Source organism: Pipra filicauda, unplaced genomic scaffold (genome assembly GCF_003945595.2).
Source record: "Pipra filicauda isolate LSUMZ 115617 unplaced genomic scaffold, ASM394559v2 scaffold43_size3849885_pilon, whole genome shotgun sequence".
NCBI classification, from domain to species: domain Eukaryota; kingdom Metazoa; phylum Chordata; class Aves; order Passeriformes; family Pipridae; genus Pipra; species Pipra filicauda.
Genome location: NW_024104576.1, coordinates 2,557,149 through 2,569,616, shown reverse-complemented (window position 1 = coordinate 2,569,616; position 12,468 = coordinate 2,557,149). Strand labels below are relative to the sequence as shown.

At 36.6% G+C, this 12,468-nt stretch overlaps 1 protein-coding gene across 7 annotated transcripts in view; it reads left to right on the top strand.

Moving 5' to 3' along the window:
* The window catches only part of JAKMIP1 (janus kinase and microtubule interacting protein 1), a 161,565-nt gene that overhangs the window by 41,852 nt on the left and 107,245 nt on the right, over positions 1-12,468 (top strand). The gene's annotated exons all lie outside the window — the stretch shown is intronic.

Sequence of the window (12,468 nt, the reverse complement as noted above, 5' to 3'; positions counted from 1 at the left end):
CGAATTTTTTTAAGTAAATCTGTTCCTTAATAAGAATAACTGGAGATATTCTTCAGTTAATAACACATTCCCAAAGAGTGGTTTAAGGGGTTTTCCTTTTATTCCATACCTCCAGCCTATGGAATTAGAGCAGATTGCACTAAAATTTCCACAATTACTAAGTTTCTTGGAGCTTTGAATAACAAGTAGTGTATGCATAGGAGAATAGTAAATCATTTGCCTCCCTCTGCAAACATGCTGATGAATTGCTTGTATCTGTACTAAGACATATTTTAAAAACATTGAAACCAAAAGGGAAGGGATAATTTATCCTATTGCAGTACAGCAGCCAGAGGATAAAGTGATGATTTCCTTTCTGTAACCCTCTGTGTGAAATAGTACCCAAAAATATCAACTATCTTATAGGTAAATTTTATTTTTTCCCCAAATGTTACTGCTTGGCTTGGTATTTAAAGATTGATAATAATTAGATGACTAAGTCCCACATATTGTATCCAATTAACCTTATGTAAATTATTTTAAAAATTTTTAAAAACAATTTCTCCTTTTTGTTAAGTATTCAGTGGTCTGAAATTAATTAGCTTTGAACACATCAAATTTGAAATACAATGACATTTCACCCTTAGCCATATTTCGGTATAAAGTTTAATTGAATTTTGTTTGTTTTACAGCAGCTGCTATGCTTTCAGCAAACCAATTGTCTTTGTTGAAGAGCACTGTGAGGAATCCCATAAGGATTTAAAAGAGCTTCTAGGGTGAATGTTGGCTGTATGATAGAATAAATTTACTGCAGTTTTGCTTAAAGTGATACATGTGGAAATGAAGAATTGTGATATCTGTTAGATTTTAAATTATGATGGATACATGCAACCTAGTGAACAGCTTCCTTAAAAGCCTTTGTGCTGTACTGAACAAAAACCAGCAAACCCAAGACCCTGGTTGGCGCAGAGAGTGGTAATTAGGACACTACCACATAAATGGTAATGTCCAGAGCATTAGTCCTGTATAGGCCTACCTTTTAACAGAGGAAATCCATCCCAGAGATGCAAGTTCAAAGTATACATCTACCTATTTTGACTCCTTAAAGACTTCTAAATGACATGTTATTAAAATGATACGTTTTCCTGTTTAAGAGAGAAAAAGCATAAGAACTGTCATGTTGGTAAAAACCCCCATTTTGGATGTGTATATGTATATTTAATATATATATAAAAATATATAAATTATTACTGTGTAGATAAGGACTAAGTATAAGCCAGCTTTTATATGCCTTCAATATATTTTATCAGCAACATGTGCGCTTCTGCTGATGGTTGCACTTTCCTTGACTTTACTGTTCCATTATGCCTAATAAATATGGATACTTTGATATAGTAGCATGCATATGTTAGTTCTCTTTTTCTAGCATATCTTTGCTGACTCAAGCAGCAGTCTGTTTCATCTGAAACTTTATTTACTGGGAGGTGTTTATATAAATACACAGTAAAAAAGGGGTGGTATAAAGCCAAGTGATTTATCAGATCTGGGAAAAACAAAGGGAAAAATCCCCAACAAACAAATCTGAAACCAGGCAAAGAATTTTCCAGAACGTTTCTGTTCAGCATTCAAGTTATAGATAATAATGCTGCATAAAGTTTTTTGGGCAACTTGGTCTAGCTGAAGGTCTCTGCCCGTACAGAGGGGGTTAGACCTACATCATCTTTCAGGTCCCTTCCAACCAAAGTGTTCTATGGCAGTTTTATGTTTTTCATGAAAGGTGGTGTAATAAAGAAAGTGAAAAATAAATTAATTCTTTTAACTCTGTCAAGAAAACAGATCTGGTTGTAGATAGTATTGCAGATAATTTTATTTGAGATAAACCATCTTAACTGATTTCCAAATAAAAATATTTGGTACAATGTTTTTGGTACTGCAAAGAATTTGACTTGATATTTCCGAACATAAAGTTAGAATATTAATTTCAAAATTAGCTTATTATAGAGCAAACAAGTTTAAAGCAGATTTACATTTCTCTTGGAACTGGGCTTGCTCCTTTCCCCCCCCCCCCCCAAATTTTGTAGGGCAACAGAACATTTAAAAAAAAAAATCGAAAAAAGGTGTGCATATGAGAGAATGAACCAGCAAAAGAAAGGGGATGGTTCACTCTGCACAGGCATGGAAATGACAGAACAACACTGAGCTGCAGTTAAGTATGCTGAGCTTGAACTTTGTGAGCTGGGAAAGTAAAATAAGCTGAGCTGTTAGTACAGGCAGGCCAGCAAGGATTTTAAGCTCAACACGTCATGATAATGAGAACTGCAAGGAACTCCTTTGTGGAGGTGATAGAAGCAGGTTTGTGTCTCTGTCTGGTCCCCATACTTGTGTTCTTGAGAGGTGGATGTTTTGCACATTTGTATGAACAGATCTCTGAAATGCTGAAGGGAGTGTAACAGGCACAGGAAAACCCACCCTACCAGGGTATGTCTCATATGCACAGTGCCCTTCAGGCTGGCTCCTCCCCATGTCACTGCTATGGAATGTGGCTGTTTTACTGGGATTTTGCACATTCCAGCTCAAGTTCCTCCTGACTTTAGTGAACACCAGTGTAACGCTTTGGTGGGGTCATTGCTTCTGAGGCTGAGACCAGAGTATTAGGTCCAAGAAATGAACTGTCCCTCCAAAATCTGCAAGCATTTCTGGCTACATCATTTAATGACAGCATTCTGCTTTGGTGTATAGCATATGTGTTATTGTGTGTATGTAAATTTATATATATATAAGATAAAAATGTTTTAGGAGAGGAAAAAAAAAGGATTTCAGACTCAGGCTTTCGTAAGTGTGTTTCTACTTTTAATTTACTTAGTGGAACAAGATTAGTGTCTCTAATGGTATCTTGAGAAGGCTATGGCAGCCATATTTTTAGGACACACAGATTTTCACAGCTAGTATTTTCATCTCCTGCTAGGGAGGCTAGAAGCAAAACTTAATGATATAATAGTGAAGGCAAAGCTCTGTTAAATATAACTCAGTGGATTCCTACCTTTCTGTTCGTTACTGACTAAAATCCTTCCAACACACTTTCTTCAGTATTGATTGTAGATGTTTGCTCCTCAGGAAAGGTCAGTGACTCTTGGTACTGGCAAGGCAATGTGTGCAGGCAGTGACACTTGCCTAGCTTCTGTTAAATCCAGCTGATGTCAGTGGAAGAGTTAGACAGGGTCTTGGGCGTGCAGCCTTTAATCGGGTCTAAAACACAAGAAACCACCTTCAAAGGCCAGCTTATACTGAGCTAAGAAGACCTATTCTGACTTTATTAGGTGTAAATCAGCCAGAACATCTCTAGAAGAAAAGATATGTAGTACTCATGGCATGTAGAGGATATTAATGTGATAAGGATGATAGAAAGAAGTGATGAGGTGTTTGTCTCCAATGGGAAAAAGAGAGACAGTTCCTTCTCTTTAGAATGTGAAGATGGGAGAAGAGGAGATGGGGCAGAGTGAGAATATAATATTGTAAATTAAAAGAAACATATACTGAGTTGGCAGTTTTTGTGACAATAGTTTTAGGCTTTCCTTTATACATGTGGGGTGTGGCTTTGGTGCTGCTATTGAATTGAAGAACTAAATCTACTGAAGAACCAAAAATGTCAAAGGCCTTTGCTCTTCTGTATGTAGGAGTAACTGAAAGATGGCTTGCAGTGTTCAGTCTTAGGGACTGAAAAATCTGTAGTAGATAAGTTACACTTATCAACATATATTGATTGCCTATTTTAAGAAATACCACTGTTTCTTTGCTTCTCTGGTTACCCAAATACCTTTTAACTGGTAGATACATTTTCCTTAATAGTTTTAAAATTATATATGTTGTAAAGTGTGCCATTATCAGACTCATGGTAAAGATATCTGAAGAATTCAGTTTGGTAAATAACTGGGCTGGAATTAACAGAGAACTGGAATTCAGCAGCCATCATTCTTACACATTACTGCATCTCTACAGCACTCCCTTATAATGCTCTTGGTGAAGTGGCTGGAGAGGGATGTAATTTTAGCACTGGGTAATTGTTCCATAACGGCAAGTACCTGAAGAGCATTTGTGTTGGATTTTTTTCTCCCGTAACCCATTACTATGATTTTAATTGGAAGCAGCTCTTTGTTCATGTAAAACTAGCGTGAAGTCCTTTACTGAAAGATAGTGGTGTCTTTGTATCAAACAGTGCCTGTTTCAAGCTGTTACACTGGTCATTGTTTAATTGAACTTCCTTACATTTCTAGGAGAAGGAAACTTTTACTGTCTCCTCCTGCGAATCCCTTTAACATTCTGTCTCTGAACCGAAAAATATCCCTTTTATGAGTAAGTGGAATAATAGGCTAGCTGGATTCTGATACTTATTAAACGTTAAGTCTGTGTCAAAATCTGCAACAGAGCACTGAGAAGCACAGAATTTACAGACTTACAAGCTTGTGTCATTTTTATTATCATAATGAAGTCTTCATTGTGCACACGGCAACTCCGTGCTTCATAGCTGCCACGTAACTCTGGGAAAATGCGGATATTTGTAACTTTGCTGTTAGAACTGAAGCATTTACTAAGAACAGGCTACAAACCTAACTTCAGAGTGGGTGCTCAGTTTGTACCTTCACAGAGCTAACTGATGCCTTTGGGTATGGGAGCGCGGTTTTCTGCCGAGGCAGGGTTAACAACTGAGCTGCAGTTACACCAAGCACACACGACTGGGCTGCCCCAAGTCCCTTTCACAATTTGCTGCTGAGTCATTGGGTGACCTTGTGTAAACCTCTTCCCTTGGCGTGCTCTGACTGCAAAGGAGGAGCACTAGCAATGACCTGCGTAGTTATTCTTGGATGAGGAGTTCTGTGAAACTGCAGGTTGGAAGTAAATTATTTGTTTTGTGTCATGCTTTATTTACCTTATGGTAGGCATCGTGTGTCAGTAATAAAAAGGAAGATGGGGGTATATGTAAGGGACAGAGAGGAGAGATCTGTGAGAGAAGATTGTTAACTGGTCTGTAGACAGGGTGTGGAATGACATTATCTTTGGCTTTCTTGACTTTAGGGTATATGCTGGTTAACCCTCCAATACTGATTCAAAATTAAGAGGACTGTATTTTAGAAAGCCAAAAGAGTATTAAGGAAAGCCAGTGATGAAATTTAAAAATCAAATAGAATAACTTAATGTTACTTTTAATTTGACTAGATATGACTTTTTGTCTGCATACATGTCTGTGCTTGGGAATGCACATCTTATAGAAACAGAGATAGTAGCATGATGGTGGACTGTCTCTGTAACTGGTCTTTGACATCTTCTCTACCCCCTCTTTACGGATCCTGTTCAGAGAGAATATATTTTAGCTTCACAGATATTTTATCTATTTCAGGATCTGTCTTATAAAGGGAAGGACTGCCATAGAGCTTCAAGAAAAGTTTTGTGACAAGTTTGTCAAAACCTCTGAAAAATAAGACACATACCAGGAACTATTAGTGTTGTGATGTAGTGCAAATTTCTTACAAGTACATTAGGGAATTAAAAGCAAACACTATTACTTGTAACAATGGTCACATTTGGCAATTTTCAAACTCATACCAAATGCTGATGTGAAACTTTGTTACTTTTTAATTAATCATGTAAAAGTTAAGTTAAATAAATACATTCTAGCCTTTGCATAAAGGATTTTCAGAGTTAAGATATAAGAAACAGATGAGGTTGTTTAGACTTTAGGAATCCAGTTGTTTCTTTAGAGGGCCATTGTATGTATTTGCTTTTGCTCATATAAATGTAAAATTAATGTCATACATATTTATATACTACATGAATTACTGAAGCCAAACAGCAAATAAGCAAGCCGTATGTGAGAGAAGCTAAAAGGCCTGAATAGACCAATAAATCTTGCACTAGAGTCAAGTTTTATAAATACTAGGCTCTGTGGAGGACCATTGAAAGAGTAGGAGTTCTTTTGGGAAACTGAAACCTTTGCTTTTCCATTGTGTAAAGGACTTTAGGCATACAAATGCCTGTAATTGCCTTATCAGTGACAGATATATGAAGAATCCTTGTTCAGACTTCTAAAGTGAAATATCTCTAGTATCTGAAATAGTGAGGAAGAGAGTGAGTCCGTGAGTAAGTTTGTATTCCTTTTGAGGGCCAGTCCAATTGGTGATCTTACATCAGCAATCTCAGTCACTTTGATAAGGCAGCCCTGAACACTGTGTGTGGGAGTAGGGAAGAAAAATGTTCTTGTAAACCTTCATTGCTCCAGCCTATATCTATGAGTAAGCTGTATAAGAGAGGGATAAAATAACTCTGACTGCTGGGTAAGTCCAGGGCACAAAAAGTAGCACCTTGAAACTCATCTGGAAGCCAAACCCTGCCAATATAGAGCAGTGGCCCAACATCTCCGTTCTTGTCCCATTCAAATGGGGACCCTATAGAGTCTGTGTGAGCTGAACCCTCTACTGGTGTAGCACCAGGAAGACAGAGCAAGGGGTATCAAACCAAGGAATGAGGGTTGTGTAGAACTGTTTTTGAAGCCTGTGCATGGCTGGAAATTCTCCTGGGATCTGTTCGTCAGACAGAAGACTATAGAGAGGGTGTTGAAGAGCATTAATTTGTTCTTACAGGTTCTTAAAACTCTCTTGTGTTTAAGACTGTATAAAGAAAAGAATATTTCAGGAAGTTTCTTAATGCATTCAACACTGGTCCTACTAAAGTACTAGACCCCCCAGTTTTATACTTTGCTGAGATGATGTAGTATGGATGATTCTAGAAACCTTGATGCTCCCATTTCTCTTAGATTTATATAAGTCCTGTGGTAACATCAACATTGCTGTTATACACATAAAAGGATAGTCTATTTTTGTAAGGTCTGAGCAGCCTAAAACCTCTTACCTGTATGGAATCTATTTAGGAGTTTATTTGGTGTGAGAGAAGGGGTCTCAGACAGAAAAGCCTCCAGGAAGTAAGTTGGCTCCTTTGACAGACTTGGGAACAAAAAGAGGCCATAAACTTTGTCACCAGTGGTGTCACCAGTCTCAACCTTCAGCAAGGAAATCTGTGTTGGGGAAAATATATTTATGTTGAGTGATCTTTTTTTTTTTTTTTTTAAATGTATAAGAAGACTGGTTCTTAGTGTGAGTGAGGCTGTGTGGTCTCTAGCCATGCTCACTGAAAACTCATTGCATCTGTTTTTTTAAAACTTTAATGTGCTTGATATTTAATGAATACAGAATGTAACTAATAACTTTATTAGTTAATTATAGTAGTCTTAAAGGACATAATTTCACATGGATAGCTCTCCCTCACCCAATTACTACTTCATCCCAGTCATCTTAATTATTGAGAAAGTTTTTGTATAACTTTATTACACATAAGCACTATGTAACACAGAGAATTTAGATTTGCCTAGTTTTGCACACAAAAGCAACTATGTCCTCCACTTTGCACACCACAGTTGTCATGTAAAATATATTAAATACTGTGATTAACTTATTTTCCAAATGTGTTTTATGGTGTTAAGTCCACTGTACAAGTAAGTAACACTCAAAGTCTTCTGAAACACACACTCAAGAATTCCTATTGCTTCCTACTTCAGAAAAAAAGAGAAAGAGTAGGAAGATTTGTCTTTGCATTGACAATCCAATTAAAACAGCAAGGTGGCAGGAATGATATCAATTCCTATGAAAGCACTGTTTCATGATGCACTGCCTACCAGTCATTTGTAGCCCTCCATCTGGGAATTGTGGCATAATAATCTACAGTAAGGCAAAAAGAACAGCTCAGAAACAAATTTGAATTTTTGACCTATTTTTGGTAATCCACCATTGCTGACAGAAGTTTAAATGATCCTAAAGGGTGACTTATTATGGGGATGCCAAAACAGAAAGCTGCAATACAGAGGAGGAAAGGGAATGATTACTTTTATATCTGTCATTGTTTCCAGTATCCAAATACAAATTTTGTGTTTTGTCCACCAAAGAGTTATTTTACAATAAAAAGAAGAGATCAGAAAAGTTTCTATCTGGATTCCTGGTAGTCATCAAAGGAGTATTTGTAGGCAAGAACTTGCTGCTTATCCTGTCTTTGATTTCTGCTATATCAACTTCAAAGTTGATACTGAAAATAAGAAGTAACAAAAAGTTTCTGAAGTCATTCTGCCCTCTCTGAGTTTGTTCACTATGTAAAGGATGGAGATGGTGGTTATGCATTTTGCACAGTGTATGTTGCTGAGAATATGTAGAGTGGTCTATAAAGGTCATGCCACAGTATTTGCCTTTTTGACACAAGTCTTTGTGTTGAAAGGGGTTGACTCTGTGGCATGATCTGTGCGATTTCTACCTCGGGCCATGATGTATTCTCATTGAAGCCTCCATTTAGATTTTCTTTGCTTTCAGGGGATCCCTTTAAGTATCTCAGTTTTTTTCCCCCAAGTCTGCTTTTGGTGCAACCACTGCACAAGACAGCACATTTTTGGTTGTAATACTGTATATTAGGCAGAGATCAAATGGGTAAAGGAAAGAGCAATATTGGGCACAAGTGTTTGTTGCTGACATGTTAAATCTCATTCATGAAGGGCTGTATCTGTGCTACAGTTATTGATGTGTAAATAAATTCTTTGCTCTACTGGGAATCCCAGGGAATCTGGTACTGAAGCAAATATCACAGTCTTCAAAATCAAAGACTGGAGGGAACAATGGGAAGTCGGAGCCTTCTTGCATGTAATTTGTATGCTTGACAAATAGATCTCTTACTGCAAAGTTATAAATCAAATTAATATTATGGATATAAAGCTTTAGAGTGGAAAACAAAGCACCGTAGTAAAATGTAATTTTTTTTTGAAAGAAGTATGCTTTTTTAATCCTTGAACATTTGGTAGTAAGAAGGAACCCCTTCCCTCCCTTCTCTGTTGATTAGAATAACTTCTGATAAAAAGACAGTGGTAATGCACACAGTCCTGTTACAAAACATTTGCCAAGTGAAATTCCTCGCAACTACTGCAGAGAATTCAGAGATATGTTCAGCACTGTTTTTCCAAAGAAATTGCCTTTTATTTGGGTCAGTCTTATCACTGTCTACCTTGTTTTATGCTTAGTAATTTTAAAACCAAAAAGCCTTGTTTCCAAAAGGTCTCCAAAATGTGGATCAGCTGTGCAAGGATATAGGGAGGACTTCCAAAATATTCAGGGAAACTGCTTTGCTATTACCACATGCTAAGGATGGGTTTGCAGTTTATCTTATTTTTCCTGCTCTGAAGATTATGGTTAAACCCAGCCTCTTCCTATTTGTGGTGTGGAGGACAGGAGGAAGGGTTAGTACCTCTCTTCTGCAGAAAAAGGTGTTGTTTTGAGATCTCCACCCCTTAGTGGATAGAAGATAGAAGATTCTGCATATATGGACTGTATGCAACATTACCCCAATTGCCAGAGGAATTGTCCTCAGCTGTTCTATTATCCAAGAAGAAATATAAAATATCTGTCCACCTTAGTAGTTATTTTTTAAACTTTCTGCAAGTAATACACTCAATGTTTAAGAGTTAAAATGGTCTAAGATTTCCCATGTGAACAGATATGACTAAAATCTCTGAGCATCTGAGTGCTTTGCCTATTCTGGGAATCCCAAGGAAGAGCTGGAGGCTGGCATCAGTGTTTACTCTCTTACCTTTAAACTTACGTTGCTCTCAAGATACGATGCTACCTGACACGATGGAGTAACGTGTGAGAAACAGAATTTTCACCAAAGAATCTGTGTATTACAGTTTGTGATTAAAGAACCTGAACAAACAACCTTAAATCCTTTCGAGCCTTTCCTAACTATTTGGGAAGTGTTGACAAATGTTGCAAGCCATGGCCATGTAAACAGAAAAAACCCTTTCACTTTTATAACCTTGAACTTTTTCTAGAGAGCTATTATATAATAAAGAACACAAGTGGATCAACTTTCTTTATTTAGCATGCACTGCCGTAACTACAGGATATGAACATGTTGGTGACTTTATTGCGTTGAGTAAAATTAGTAATTTATCAAACATAGCTCATCTCTCAAATTATTTCTATAATAGTATGGGTTTTTTGAGGAGCTTTTGGTGTGCATGGTATATTTTGAGTTCGAATGAATTTCAGCAGCTATAGTTTATGCTCTGTTTGTTTGTAGATTAACAGATCCATGTCCACAGTAACAGCTTCCCCTCTTTATCCTTCTCCACTGTTAGAAATAGGTTTAGCTTAGCACTTGCTAGAAGTGAGAAATTAAGTATCCAATTATTTTAAGTTATTTTTGTATTAAGATATTTTTTAAGAAGCTATAGGAAGATTACTGAAGGATTATTGGGTTGTAAATTTCCAGTGGTTGCTGGTAATTCGTTGTGAATAGCACTCTAACAACTTGTAGTGACTGGCATAATTAAATGTTTCAAATTTGCTGTAGTTTTTGCAAGACTTATTGCCAATTAGTCTTCTTTTTTAATCTCACTGGTATGCTATGCTATTGAAACATCCACTTTCAAAACTAAGTACTGTCACATCAATATATTTTTTTAATATGCTATTATTACTGTAACTTATGCAGATTCTAGATCTGTGTTTCATACTTCCCTCAAAACTTTTGTAAACGCTGTTCTTTTTATATAGTGAGGCCAATAATATTATTAAGATGTTTTTTATTTCCAAATTTACTAAAGAATTTAAATACAACTATTAATCTTAACAATGAGCTTTCTAGAATCTAATAAATTCCCCTTTAGAAGAATTGATACTGCAGAATGAATACATCTGCTAAAAGATAGGTGCATTTTTCAAGGTCGACAAATTGTCTGGATAACTTTGGAATTTGGAGTTGTGGTTTTCTATCTTTTTTTTTCTTTTGAGACTTGTGGGTATGGGTCTGTTTTGTTGTCATCTTACTGGCCTGATTGCTGTCTTTACTTGTCTTTGACAACAAAATTCTTGCTTTCTCTTAGGAGTTTCTACATTACATGTTAATGTGGGAAAACCTTCTCTTTCCTTTTTGTTCAGATGTATTCAGATTGCTAACTGAAAGCCAGAAGAAAGAAAAAAAATGTTGTTTTATGTGGAAAAACAATATTGGAATATTAAAGAACAGGGCAACTCAAAAAGAATGATGAAGATAGGATGAAGGGAGACATATCTGACGTAATTAAAAAATAGAGGTTCTTGGCCTCTGTCTCTGCCTGAGGAGGTTTGTTGCTATATAAATAAATTGAATTCCTCTTTCCAATGTCCTGTGCTACTTAAATATGCTGACTAAGCTCTTTCAGCACTTTGATCTTCTGCCATGATCTGGCCCCAGCTGTACTTTCATCCTCTTCAAAAGTATTCTCTCACAGCTATGAATTTGGCCCTAAGGAAATGAGTGTGTAGATTTCCTTTCTTTCTCCATTAAATACTACCTAGACGGCTGTTTTTATTGAACAAATAAGATGGTAAATAATTCCCCGAGGATTTATTTTTCAATCCACTAACAACAGAATCTACTTGGTAACCTTAAACAAAGCCCTAGAGATAAGTGCAATATTTCCCAGCAAAGGAAATTGTTTAGGAGTTATGTTTTTGGGACTGGTGTCATTGGATGGAATCCTGAAGTATTTTATGTGAAGTGCAGCTATTTGTGAAGACTTGAAAAGTGGACATGGTAGTGGACACATCCATCATGTTTCATTGAAGTTCAGACAGGGTATTCTGTCTGGCTTCCAGCTCTCTTGCCCAAAAGGCAAGAGTTTGACCTGTTCTGTGTCCTATCTGCCAGCCCTCTGCTTTGCAGATCCTGTATGGCCATGCCTGCTTAAGAAATTGCTGAAATCTGTTTGCCTTGTTCAGTTCATTTGGCCTCAATCTTTAACATAAAGGGTATACCATGAGAAGATTTATTACTGAGGAGACCTTACTTTCTTTTCTGTACTCCACAGCGTAAATAAAAATGCTGTTAAAGGTGTTTAGAGACTCTAGGAAAACTGAGGTAGATGATACTTGTTAAGGAACTTGACTTTCTTTAATCTTTCAGTCTGCTATTTTCCATAAAGATATCTCCATAATGATAATTTTACTTCTGTAAATAGATTTTTCTGTGCATGGTAAATATGAATCCAAACTAACATGTAGTGAACATCAGCAAAAGTTTGAATGCTTCTGTTGTTTCCTCTTAAGATAAAAGTATGTTGAAATGTTATAAAGAAATGTGAAGTAAGACAATATTAAGGCTTTGTACCTCTCTTTCAGTTTTTTGTTTTCAGAGAGGAAATTGTGATCACTGTCTTTGCTGTACAGGAGAACAGAATTCAGATTTTTGAAAATTCAATCTTTACCTATTTTCAAAGGACACATGATAACTTCCTTATGTTGATATGTTTTGGTACAAGATTTATGGCAATGGCCAGTCTGTATGTGACATGGTAATTTAGGCCTGTAGTCCAAAACCCAGTAGCTTGTGTTGAAATGGAATACAAACTTAGTATTAGCTAGGCTGAGT